Below are 14586 nucleotides of genomic sequence, written 5' to 3' on the forward strand. Positions count from 1 at the left end.
ATATAATGCAATAAAATAAAAATCATTGCTCCTGCACCCCAGAGCCCAAGGTCAAGAAAACTGAGATGGGCACAGTCGGCCTTGGCCCTCTTAATGGGCTGTCGCGCCACTGAGTTAGTTAGTTATATATATATATATATACACATTATATATATATATATATTAGAATGAGATAACTTATAACCCCTTTAACACATTAAAACTACGCCACTGATCAAAGAAAACTACAATGCGGTAAAATCGTTGATAATTTTAATTATTCCTGGATTAAAGTGTTATATTATTAATATCAAATATATCCCACCTTTTATTAAATGAATAATACATTTTCTTTCATCTTTGTTTTCGTGAAAGACATATTGCCTAATGTTCTTTAGTGTACGAAAATTATTTTAAAAGAGAATCTTCATTTATTGCTAGCATCATTTAATAATTTAATTCATTCAATAAATTAATCGGTTTTCAATTGTAGACACTATGCGTTTCTCAAAACGTCACTTTCCTTCTTTATTATTTATATAATTGTGAATAACTTTGTCATAAGAGAACATAAAAATATTTTAATAGTATGAAAAGAAACAACTAAACTCTTAATCGCATACCTTTTACTTGGTAATCTAATATACAATATCATTTTCGTTTGCCCAACCCAAATTACTATTTTTTTAATACAATAAATATACGGCAAAATTTTTTATTTATTTTTTTAAAACTGCGGAAAATTTAACCACAGTTTGATTCTTGTTAATTTTCGCTGATTATTTTCACAAATTTAAACTCATTCGGAGTTCTACTTAACGAACTTCCATTTTGCGCATTTCTCTATTTTGTGATTTTTTTCGAGGAACCAAGAACATTTTGGATATTCCTTCGTAAAATAACTTCCAAACAGTGAAGTGAGTTTTCTATTTAACGAACTTTTCTTTTAGATCCGCTTTCCTTATTTTCCAAAATATTTCAGAATATTTCAAACTTGTTAACGCATTTTAAGGATGAAATGACCTTGAATGGATTTTCGAACACACTTACCTAGTAAAATCCCTTTCTCTTTTTATTTGCCTTTCAAACGAAAAACAGTAGCAATTAAACAGTAGCAATTTATAAGTAGCAATTAAACTTAAGAACGCATGCGGTAATGTATGTTTAATAAATGCAGCTGTAATTTTATACATAAATTTAGCTTTTTTTTAGCTGCAAATGTAGCATGATAGTGTAACAGTGGATAATGTTTTGCTCTACCCTTTCCATGCAAATTTCTTTCATGGTTAAGATTTATAAAATAAATAGTAGATACTAGCTTAGAAGATAAAGGCGTATTAATTGTTATTTTAATTATGTCTAGTGTTTATGAATTTAAAACTTGTTTTGTGTAGTTTAGGTATTTCCAAAGGTGATTTTCTCTATAACGAATTTCCCATATAACGAAGTTATTATCGGGATTTAGCGACTTCGTTAAATAGAGGTCCGACTGTATTTCAATTTTTTTCTTATTATTTCGTTAAATATCTTGCAGCAGAGGTTCATTATAGTAGAAATATACAGTAGAAGTTCATTATAGTAGAAGTATTCCTAGAAGTATACACGGCAATGTATACTTCTTGGACATTGTATACATTGCCGTGACTGACAGTATACGTTCTCGGGTAAGATTTATCATTTTTGTGTTTTCTTTTTTTGTCTATTTTAGTCTTAGTACTTTTCAATACTGAATCCTATTGATACACGTTTATTCTCTTAACCATCGATAGTTATGCTACGGATAGTAGTGATTGCAACATTCTATCATGTAAATTTACACATCATATGTTTAAATAAATTGAAGCTTTCGGCGGATGGTAATCATTGAAAGAAACGAATAGTGATTTCACAATTGTTTAGCAAAATTCTTAGATTCTATTCTTACATAAATTATAATTAAATACAACTTTCAATTTTGAAAAGCAGCCAAATTTGGTGATAAAATCACTTGAAGATGATGCAAACAGGTTGCCGTGGTAATGCTTAAAGGTTAGCTTTGCCACGAGTCTGGTTGAATAATATCCAGACGAGAAAGTACCAAAACCATTTGATCAAGGGTTAAAAAAAAGCGTTGTTAGGAAAAATATAAATGTGTCACATTTTTATATATAAATAAAGAAATTTTTATTTTATTTTACAACCGTCGTAAAACAGCCGACCCAATTTTGGCTTCGCGACTACTAATGTTCAACTCCGTAGCCTTCTAATTTTGAACCCAATCCAGTTGATAAGGAAACTCCTGGATCGAGGATTGAGAGAAATTTGCCTTCGTGGAGGACTTTTCAATGGAACTAATCCGCATTTGATTTACTTGGAAAGGAAAACCACTAAAAACTCCCACGGTTACTCTGACTTTAACCCATGATCCGACTACCACTAAGGGTATTTTCCATCAGCACTGTGGTAGGTGAAAGCCGGGGGCGGAATTCGTATCGACCAGTGGGATTCGGACCCGGTTCATCTTATTGGAAGGTGAATGCTCTATCCCCTGAGCCACCATGGCTCTCTAGGAGGTATTTCATTTTATTTTATAACCGTCGTGTTGTTGTTGTTGAATGCCTCCATTGGCCAGCAGTGTTAGACCAGATTCATGACGTTATACACCCTCAAAAAATCCAACACCGTCCATGAATCATTTGCTAAATCCTGCTTGGTGAGCCCCTGGCACGCGAGGATGTGATGAGGCGAAGCCTGCTCTGAAGAACAGTTGTTACAAATTTCACAGTTCTTGGATCCTTCCGAAAATTTTATTGATTTAAGGTGAACACTTCGAAAGCGGGCAAGAATAGTTTGTTCCCGTCTATTAAAACCATGGGCTAGGAGGGAGCCTCCAGGTCAAGTACACTGATACCATGGATGCTTTGGGGGGCATTCCAAGTGGTCTTGTTTTTGTGTTTTATTTTTGAGAAGATTTCCAAAAAGGTGAGGGGTGCCGACGACACAGAGGCCTCGCAAACACCAGCTTTAGCCAAAGTGTCCGCAATCTCGTTACCTTCAAGATCGACGTGGGAAGGTATCCACTGCGTTTGAATTTGATGCGCAATGGAAAGCCGTTTTAACTTTTTGAGTATTGACACCCCAACACTATCTCTCACGCTTTGCCTATTGGTCAAATGCTGTATTGCACTTCTGATGTCAGACAGAACCCATATCTCGTTTCCACTGGGAAGAAACACAAGAGAGTCAAGGGCTTCATCAATGGCTATAAGCTCACTGCGAAATACTGAGCAGTAGTCGGGATTTCTCTTCTGAATTTTTATGTCATGGTCTTGCAATTTGATGTAAATTCCACTGCCAGATCGATTACATTCGTCTCTGCTGTTATCTGTATAAACCTGAACTGCATCACCTCTCCAATTCTCCCAAGAGCTAGTTGCTTTAGATAGGCAGAAAGATCTGTCTGTTTGTTCACCGTCGTTGAACAGCCGACCCAATTTTTGGGTTTAAGACTACTAATGTTCAACTCTATAGCCTTGTAATTTTGAACCCAATCCAGAAGACAAGGGAACTCCTGGAACAAGTATTGGGAGACATTTGCCTTCGTCTAAGACATTTTGAGGGTTTCAAGTAAAGTAATTGTCAATCATTTTAGATAAAAAAAATTCATTACTTGTAAGAGAATGATGCTATTTTCTCTGAAATCAATGGTTAAGAAGTAAAATTCGCTTAGTTTAATAATGTTAAAATTTATCGAAAAAAAATATAATATGCTATTTTTAACTTAATTCAAAATAATAAAATTCTTACCTGGTTCGATAGCTAAATATTTTCGCGTTCTGTTGGAAATTAATTCGTCTTTAAAGTTAAGTTTCCCAAAGGAAGATGCTGGTATTTCCATGCGTTCTTCTTCAAAAATATATTACCCGTCACATAAGACCTGCAGGAAAAAAAATTATTCATTAAGACTAGGCAATTTTATAGAGAATTGGGTACTTTCAACTCGAGATGAAGAATACTGGTAAATCACGTGGTTGTGCATGACATGTTGTTACAGCTTGATTATAAAGCAAAGTAAATTTTCAGATCGGATTTTGGTACCTGCAAGTTACGCCACGCGTGTGTGTCAAATTTGACAGGATGCTGAATTGTGGTATAAACAAGTGTCGCTTTTTCCCCCATGCTTGACACCGCTTGCAGGTATCCAATTATCAAACCAATATTCATAATAAGTTTTCTACAGAACAGAGTTGTACGCATGCCGGGATAGCCTGGTTGGTAGGGCATTGGGTCTATGTTCAAGAGGTCGTAAATTCAATCCTCGCCGGTCGAAGACTTCCAGTGTAGCAACTGGTGACTGGTGCACGTTAAGTTTGTTGGGTCACAAAGTCCTTTAAGTTCCCATAAGAAATCAATACCTGTGGGGGTACTGAGCTGGAGATTTTATTTAATATTTTATAACCGTCGTTGAACAGCTGACTCAATTTTATGGGTTTACGACTAATATTCAACTACGTAGCCTTGTAATTTTGAACCCAATCCAGAAGACAAGGGAACTCCCTGATCGAGTATCGGGAGAAATTTGCCTTCGTGGAAGACTTTCGGATGGATTTAACCGGCATTTGCGTTACATGGAGAAGAAGACCTCCCACGGTTAGCCAGACGGCAAGGGGTCTCTAACCCATGATCCGTCTACCACTGAGGATATTTCACGTCAGCACTGTGGTCGGTGCAAGCCGGAATTTGTATCGACCAGCTACTGCTGGGATTTTGAACCCGGTTCACCTCATTGGAAGGTGAACAAAAAAAACATGTTTAGAGTTTTATTATTTCGGTCTTAATAAAAAAAATTGAGAACGAGAATAGTTTCTTAATTTTTATAAGCATCGGGAAGGAAATTCGTCTCATCAGTTATTTTGCGAAGTAATTGTCATTCTACAAATTTTTATTTTCTTATTTTCCTCCGAATTATTTTTAAACGAATGAGATGGTGCACTAAATTAAAATCAGAATATGAACGGAATAAAATGATACAGTAAAATATAATTGGAATATGAACTGAATGAGACAGTGCACTAAAATGTAATCAGAATTTGAACAGAATAAAATGATACAGTAAAATATAATCGGAATATGAACATAATAGAATGATACAGTATAATATAATCAGAATACAAACAGAATAAAATGATACAATAAAATATAATCAGAATACGAACAGAATAAAATGATACAGTACAATATAATCAGAATACGAACAGAATAAAATGATGTAGTATAATATAATCAGAATACGAACAGAATAAAATGATACAGTAAAAGATAATCAGAATACTAACAGAATAAAATGATACAGTACAATATAATCAGAATACGAACAGAATGAGATAGTACAAAATAATATCATAGAACCACTAGTGGTTTGCGGGACAAGCGTTGAAAATCCCTAGTTTAAAGTAAGGTTCTTTTAATGCCTGGATTGGATTCAGAATTACTGGGTTAGCAATTATCTTAAAAAGAGAACAGCTGGTGGTGAAATAAAATAATTCCTTGAATCAAAAGTAATAGAATTTTTTCTTTTAAAAAAACAAGAATGTACTGATTCGAATCTTTTCATCATTAGCTTTAGACAAGTGTACTTTGGAAAACGATTACGTCTTTCCCATTTCCAAATAAATTGGAATCCGAAAATAGAACAGTTAAATCCACAGAAGCGACGGCGTAAATAATCTATCAGATAAAATTGAGGGGGAAAAATAATTCAGTTTATAAAACTCCCCCATAAATATTTAATAGCAAATTGGGGATACTTTCAAACAGGATTAAGTAAAGCAAAACGATTTGAAGATTAACATATTATCTCATCATTTTGCGTTTCCCCAATTTTAAGCTTCTTTAGAAAAACATTCCACACGAAAAAAACGTTATTTTCTGAAAGAGTCTACTCATTTTGTTCTTTCTTCTCGAAGGAAATATTTTTCGAGAACGAAGTCTGCGAGAAGTTGATGGGAAAAGTCAAGTTTCATTGGGTTTCATCGGAGCAGAAAAAGTTTCCCAAATTATTCTGCCAAACGATCTTTCGGAATCGATCGCCATTTTGTGCTGTTTTTTCACAACAATGTTTTTTTTTCTTGATAGAGGAAACAAACATAATTTTTTTATTGCATGCTTGCATATTAAATAAAATATTTAAAATAAACGTTTATACAGGGTATATGTGTAAAACCTAACTAACCGACTTTGTCCAAATAATTCCAAACACAAACTGTCTTCGGAATTCGATCTCCATTTTGTGCGTTTTTCCTCTATAAAGGAAGGAAATGTAAAAAATTATATTTCATATTATAAGGCAAAATATTTTAAAAAAAAATATGCCTAAAGAAGCTGAGTAAGAATTAACCGACATCGTAAAAGTTATTCCGTAAATAACTTTCGAAATTCATTCGCTATTTTTTCACAACAATTAATGCTTTTCTTCTAAAAAGGAAACAAATATAAGATAGAATATTTAGTATTATATGCAATGCTTATATATAAAGCAGGATATTAAAAAAAACAAGCTTTATATAAGCTGAGGAAGTACTAACCGAAAGTTATTCAGCTAAATAATCTTAAGAATTCAATCCCGTTTTATGTTCTTTCTCACAATAGTGTTTTTCCTTTATAGAGAAAACGAATATATCGAGCTATATATTCCAGATGTTATAATATGCGCATAAAAAGGATACAAAATATTTATAAAATAAGCTTATGCAGGACTAACTATCCGACATTATAAAAATCATTCTATCAAACGATATTTCGAAATTCAATCGATATACTTTACTTATTCTCACAACATTGATTTTATTCATCGAGAATGCAAATATAAAAAATTACGATTATACAACCGTACATTTAGCTCTGGAAACGATTATCCAGCGCTAAATGTACAGTTGTAGTGAAAGAATTTCAAAATTTTCCAAAGGCAACTCCCAATTTCTTCATAAAATTAATGTTAAACCCAGTAATTATAAATACTAAATATAGTAACTCCAAATGGAGAATCGAACAGTACTTTCAGCATCGTGGCACTGGCGGAGATGAAGATACGGGTATTTTATAAATTTTACGTGAGTCAGTGGTTCAGTTTCTACTGAACACGTGGTTTGACATGAAAGGGAAGGAAGAGAAAAGCACAGAAATTTGTATGCTGCATCTTGCTATCTTCCCCTCCGTCTATCGTCACCATTATTTGAGCTAAAATTATAGTTCCAGCTACATTTTGAAATTAAAAATTTTATTTAACCCTTTCGCACAGGACGGGACATGTGCTGTCCCAGTCCATGGGTGAAAGCCCTTATATAGCAAGACGGAAAAGAGAAAAACCTGGTACGTAAAACATTTCATTCATGCATTTTTTTCGAAAAAAATGAAATATCTGTAACTATCAAGATTTCTTTTATAATTCTGGCATATATATAAAACTGCTTCTTTTCCAAGATAAAGTAGATATTGTTGAAAAATTTAAAAAAAGAATAAGTAAACTCCTCCCCAAAACTAGCTATAACTGAAATGGTTTTACTACCAGCCTTTCCTCTTTTCCGTCTCGCTTTCACCGTATTGAAAGGGTTAAACAGTTTTGTTTGATGTTAGGTTAATGTTTTTACGTTTCAAAAGAGATACAATATGCTTTGATCCTTTAATTTACCATTTTCTTTCATTTAGAACTAAAACATAATAAGGCAGTTCGAATAAAATAAAAAAACACACAAAAAAAAGGAATGCATTTTTGACCTTTGATCGATTCGCAACATTAGGCTAGTATTTTATTAACATACTTCTGAAAGTAACACATTACTTTCGGAACAGATACGGTTATGTAACCCATCCAAAATTTCTGCAACAGAAAGTTCTAGCCATTTCTAGAAGAAACATCTCGCGTTGAAAGTTTTATAAATTTAAAGTGTTAGGCCCATTTATCTACATTTTTCAAATCGGAGAAGATGATTCGATGAAATTATGTTTAGAAAATATAATTTCATCGAATCAGTTCGTTTTTTCACTTCTAAATATGATGGATATTCCTTTACACTAAATAAACTAGCGCAATATGAATATCTATGAAACTTTTTTATTCATAGCACAAAGTAAAACTAAACAAATGAATTTTTTAAAAGCTCCATCGTGTAATAATTTCTTGTCTAAATTTATATCTCCGAAGAGATTTTAAAATCACAATGATTACGAATACGAAACTATCCATTTTCTGTGTCATATGATTTTTTTTAATGGAATGCCTGCAAATGGCGTAGTGTGGATGTCTCGATCCTGATTGGTCGTTAAAACGCGGCATTTATTTACGTTAGCAACTGATCTCAACCATTCGATTTCGAGTCAGCCAAGCCTGTCAAGTATCAAATATCTTAAATGACACATTTTAAATTCTTTCACAAAGATTCTCTCTCAAAAATTTCAATTCTTTCACTACATATTTCTTACTTAACACAAATACAGGCACGAAGCCATCTTTAGCATAAACAATCGAATCGTGCATCGAAGTTGCCAGGTACACAAAACAAAAATATATCAAAGTTACAATAAAATACATAAGCAAGTAATAAATTAATAGTTAAGTAAAAGAAGTAGAAGAGAAAGAATTATGTTTCAACTAATTCCACGTGCGATACGGCTGTGTATTTAATTATAGCTTATCGTTAATTAACATTTTAACTTACGTAGAGAAACTTAGCTCAATTTTAACACGCCCTTTTGCTGAAAAAGATAAACTGGCACTGACGTCATAGGTCACATGTGTGGGTATGGGAAGTCTTCTACTTCTTGAAGTGCAAGTACCCAATTGTATTGAAAGGGATGCTTTTTGAAAATAAAATACGCAAATTAAATACATAGCCTTTTAAATATACACTCTTTCAGTTTTTACAGAGAAAAAAAATAAGTAAATAATACTTAATCAAAAAAAAATGTGTGTTTAATAATGAAAAACAGTGGAAATTATTTTTAATTTCTCACTATTTACAATAATTTTCTAAATCACCCGTTACTTGAGTATTTTTGTTTCGTTTCAATTTTATTATCAATTACACAAAATTTTAACCCCAACAACAATTTTTATCTCAGTAACGTTAAATAAAGTCACGATGTTTGACTTTCAAGAGAATCTGTTCGATGACGAGGTTAAAAACTAGGCTAGACTCTAACTGAAGAACAATGTTAGAGAGCTGGTATGACATAGGTATAAGGGAAATATAGCTTTTACAGAAATGTATTGACCAACTAGGTGACTTAGTAAAGATCTAAACAAACATTCATTTTCGTAAACTTTTTATTTATTTATCATTATTATTTTTTAATTAGACCTCAATTCGGGGATTGTTCTTTCTTTTGCATTTTCGCTAGTTGATTTCAAAAGAATTTTTCTTCGTTAAAATCGTCGTTTACTTTTTCAGAATATCTAACAATTAATATATTAATTCCAATTCCTATACATAACTTCCAAAGTCTATTAAATACTTAAGTTTTTATGAATAAAATAATCACCTACTCATTTTAAATCAAATTAGCTTAAATAATGAAGTAATATAATGGTTATCTGAAGTAATAAAGAGGTAACACATATCGCAATAATAACTGAAGTCTTTAACAAGATGCTTTTAAAATGGTGCACAAGTTCTTCGACTAAATGACTTTAGTTTACTCTATCAGATCTTTAATTGAGCCTCCTCTTAAAATCTTTCATTAATTGAACGACATGCTTTTGGGAATTGAAGTGAAATACCTGACGAAATGCCCGAAATGACTTTGATATTCCCTTTAAAGAATCCTAATTCTACTTTTGTGTTCTGTGGAAATAACGGTAATTCAATTACAGATTTCTAAATGAGATTTTAATTGGAATTAAAATAATTTACTTATTTAATAGTTTTAAAAAATAAATTACTTTTCAATAACTTAAATGGAGATTTAATTTCCAGTATAAGAATTCGTTTTTTTTATATTGTATTTAACATCTTCAGAAAAATAATTAATATCTTTTAAAAATTAAATAACAAACTAATGAGTTTAAACTAAACTCATTCCATGTTAAAGGTAATAGACAATGCGATTGAAACAAAGCATTTAAGTAAAACCTAGATCACATATCATAAGGTTTCAGCTACATATGTACTTATTTACCGAAGAGTCATTACATTATGACCACCCTCCATCTATAACAATGGGCTCGCCCAGGTTTTCATGGTTTCTCGCCCAGGAAATTTTTTTTCATGGGGCAAATTAGGACCCATAATCCTCATGGAACAATCCCTGACGTCTGTAAGCTACTTGAACATAGTTGCAGACTAGGTTCACCCATTCATGGCAACAGTTTTTTCTGCGGTGGACGGTGTTTACCAACAGGATAATGCACCATGTCATAAGGGTTGAATCGTCGAGGAACATTCCAGTGACTTTCAAGTCATGTCTTGGTCCCCAAATTCTCCAGACCTTAATCCAATAGAGCATTTGTGGTCCCACTTGGAAATTCGTGCTGTCTTTCTACCTCCTCGCAATGTGAGGGAATTGTAGGACCAGTTGGTGGGCGCTTGGCACCAGATACCTCAGACTACCTATCAGCACCTTGTGGAATCAATGCCACAGCGGTTGCTAGCAGTTTTGAGGGCTAAAGGTGGTCCTACATGACTCCACAGACTAGTTGATCCCAGAAGACAAGTCCCAGTATTTACTGCAATGCGTAACTCACGGTATCCGAGCTCGTGAAGTCATTGAAAGTTTTCCGCCAACAGCGGAAAACTATAAAAGTAACTCAAGTATGGAAAGCAATGCATCAGACATGTACAATGATTCTAATGAATTGATAATTGATGAGGAAGCCTGTGCAAGTATGACTCAGACACCTGATGCAGAAGATAGTTCTCTTCTGATGACTTCAGAAGATCCATTTATAGCTGCTGCCTCTAAAGTGTCTGATGTATCAGAGCTTGCTGAAGTTGATACACAGACCACTGAAGTGCCAATTATAAATAACTCACCTGATAATTTAGACATGATAGACTCCTCCGAGATGGTTGATGAATTTGATTCCTTACCCTCTAGTCCTGGTTTGCCTGAATTGCCAGATCTAATATCTACAAATTCTGATCTTGCAGAACAATTACACTATTCAGACTTGGTGAAGAAATGTAGACGACCTTGTTGGGTCGAATTGGAGCGACTCTCTCAAGCTGATATTGATAGGTATACATCTTATATTGATGTAGATATCGAAAAAAGGTGCGTCATGCTAGACGACTAGCTAGACATAAAATAGCTGCAGATAAGTTTGAAGAATATAAAAACTATAGGCAAGATTTTATTCATAAGAAGCGCTCAAGGGAATGGTCTTTTGAAAATAATGATTTCGAATCCTCAAGTGATGAATGCAAGCCACCAGAGTCCCTCAGTACAGGGAAGAGAAAGAAGCGAAAGAAATTGCCTTATGAAGAAGATATAGATTGGAGTCCTACTCTGGATCGTGATGCAGACATTGACGCTTGGAGACATACAAGTTCAAGACAAAAGAAGCATGATAAGCTTAGAATCACAACTAGGAGGAGAAGAATTGAATCAGATCTAGATACGGACTCATTAGACTTTGATTACGAGGCTTACATGAATAATTACGAGAAAGAAGAGGAAAAATCTGAAAATCCTGATTCATCTGAAGATATAAATGCTCCTAAGCTAAAAGATATTTATGATCCAAGAGAAAGTTACGACCCACCCCCTAAAAAGCTAATTTCGAGCATGGTTAATACAGTGTGCACCATTGAAACTAAAAGAATAAAAAATGTAGAAAAAAGTAAGATGAAAAAGTGCAGATGGTGTGATGTCTTATTTTGCAGTGAAAATAAAAAAAAAGATATTGCTTGTGTCAATTGTAAGGATACAGTAAGTCCCAATGCATTGATGGGAAAAGCATCCATAAATTTTGAAGAGTTGAGTACCGTTCTACGTGATGCAGAAGCAGTTATCAACTCCAGACCACTCAACTATTTATCTGAAGATCCAGAGGACTTAACACCACTATCCCTAGCTATGTTCCTTCAGGACGTTCAAACGGTGGGAGTGCCTGANTACCGTTCTACGTGATGCAGAAGCAGTTATCAACTCCAGGCCACTCAACTATTTATCTGAAGATCCAGAGGACTTAACACCACTATCCCCAGCTATGTTCCTTCAGGACGTTCAAACGGTGGGAGTGCCTGAGTTAGACAATTTAGACAGCGTCAACCTGGCCAAAAGGTGCAGATATCAACAGAAATTGAGAAAGGATCTTTGGAAGAGATTTCGGGAAGAGTACCTCAGTATGCTTATTCATAAGAAGGAAAATGAAAAACCCATCAAGCGAATACAAATTGGAGATGTGGTCCTCATCGAGTGTGACAAAGGGAGATTGGACTGGCCAATGGGGCGAGTAGTGAAAGTCTTCCCTGGGAAGGACAACTCTGTTAGAGTCGTAAAATTTAAAAATGGGAGCGGCGAACTAATTCGTCCTGTGCAACGATTGCATCCTTTAGAACTCGATTTCACAAATGAAATATTTAACGGCGAACCATTTAAACAAGTAAAGGTCAATAACTTTAAAGATAAAACTTAAGTTGACAGCCTCAAAGGTGAAACTGAATTTGGAGAGATTAGAGATAATGAACGATGCACAGACTGAATGAAAACTAAATGTGGTAGAGCTGTAAGAAAACCAGCTCGTTACAATTAATTTAAGTTTTGGTAGACGTCAACTGTTGTAGCCTTCTTCTACCTTTGAATGTCTAAGAGATTTTGGGTTTGATTATTAAGAACAATCAAAGATGGGAGTGTGTCACGCGGTGTAATATACTTTAATTGTTTTTTGTGCTGACTCAAATTTCGGTGGCAACGTTTTTCACGATGCCATGTTTACGAGCGATTCTGTAACTAGAGAGAGTAGTTGAAAAAGAATAAACAAAGTTGTTTTTTATAAAGATGTCTCAATATTCCTAACTTGTTATTTATATAAGGACACAACAATTGTTAAGATACTCTACCAGAAAGTGCAATATTTTGCCGTTTTCTACTAAAAACTAGTATTTAACTAAAATAAAATTATTCTGACTCCACTTTTACAAAAAAACAAGAAACGTAACACTGTATTTTAACACAAAAATTTGTTCTATAATATCACCATAGCAACCGATGATACCAACTCGAACTTACATCTTACATATACTCGAATAGCAAATAATTTAAAATCTAGCTTACAACTTACATGCACTCAAATGGCAAATGAATAAGCGGTTTTGAGGTTAAAAAATAGAAACATCTTTTATTAACGGTGTGAAACAGTGACTAAATATTTTTATAATAAAAAGTTTCAAAATAAGGTCATATAAAGTAATTACTTTAGAATAATCGAAACTGAAAAGAATAAAAAAAATACCGTTTATGAAAGGAAAAATGATTTACCGGCAAATAACCTTTTATTAATTTTAAGTTGATAACAGTAAGAAATGGTTTTAGATCATTATCTTTTTATGAGATTACAGAGTGCGTAAACAAATTTTTCAGCAAAAAATAAGCAACTTTTAAGTATTTTTTAAGTACTCAAAAAATAATTTTAATCCCTTTCCAAAAAAAAAAAAAAATCAAAATTAAGTTTTGTGCAGTCATTAAAATTATTGTTTTCTATCTTTGAAAGTTCTTAATTAATGAACATAAAATTAACAAAATTTAAAAACATTTTCCCAAACTTCACATAATCATGATAAAATAACTAGTTTCTGATAAATATTGAAAGCAGAAAATTGTGAAAATCATGCATTCTTTGTAATTTTAAACGACAATCGACGCGGCAAAGAAAAAATATCTTTTTAAAAGATAGAAAATTAAGCACTTTTTACAAATCCCGAATAAAAGGCACCTTTAAGGGTTTTTAAAAATGTAAATCAAAAAATAGCACTTTTTAAAAACTCTGCGCACCCTGGATTAGTTTCCTTCCCATTGTTATGTGAATCAATATAAAAAGTATATTTTTGCAGTCATATCACATTAAAGCGTTGCGGCGGCTTATTCTTAAACATGAAGATGAATGGACGAATTGAGCTTACAAGTCATTTCCTTTCTAAAATTGAGCTATTTTACAATCAATACAACACAACAAAAAAGAATGAATGATCTTTTAAACGAAATTGGTAAGAAGACATTTATAAGAAAAGACAAATTATGATGATAAACGTTTTTCCCCCTCTTTATATTTATAAGGAAGAGAGACACATTTAGCATCTACGAAATACAGGCAATTTAAATTCTAGAGTAGAGCACTTTGTTTGACAACAATAGAATCGGTAAAATCCTAGAATAGTCCACCACTTGGCGGCCTTTTGAAATTTCGCCAAGTTGGCGATTATTACTGAAATCAACGTTGCATTTTGATTATTAAAAAAAAATTAAATTATTTTAAATTTGTTACCGCTTAAAAAATTTAAAAAATAAAATAATAACGAGGATTCTAACAGCAAGAGATCAGAAGTATAAATGGCGAAAAAAATAAACCCTTTTACCTCTTTTCTATCAAAATCCAACTTTTGCGTAGGTATACTTATCAGATAACCAATCAGG

At 33.2% G+C, this 14586-nt stretch overlaps 1 protein-coding gene across 3 annotated transcripts in view; it reads right to left on the minus strand.

Moving 5' to 3' along the window:
• LOC107455175 (Octopamine receptor in mushroom bodies) overlaps positions 1–14586 on the minus strand; it is a 207486-nt gene that overhangs the window by 93960 nt on the left and 98940 nt on the right. For 2 of the 3 annotated variants that reach the window (XM_071183016.1, XM_071183017.1), the window contains exon 2: positions 3766–3895. The exons of the other annotated variant lie outside the window; for it this stretch is intronic. The gene's annotated coding sequence lies outside the window, so the exon portion shown is untranslated. The remainder of the gene's footprint in view (positions 1–3765; positions 3896–14586) is intronic. 3 annotated transcript variants of the gene reach the window in all.

Source organism: Parasteatoda tepidariorum, chromosome 7, assembly GCF_043381705.1.
Source record: "Parasteatoda tepidariorum isolate YZ-2023 chromosome 7, CAS_Ptep_4.0, whole genome shotgun sequence".
Lineage (NCBI taxonomy): Eukaryota > Metazoa > Arthropoda > Arachnida > Araneae > Theridiidae > Parasteatoda > Parasteatoda tepidariorum.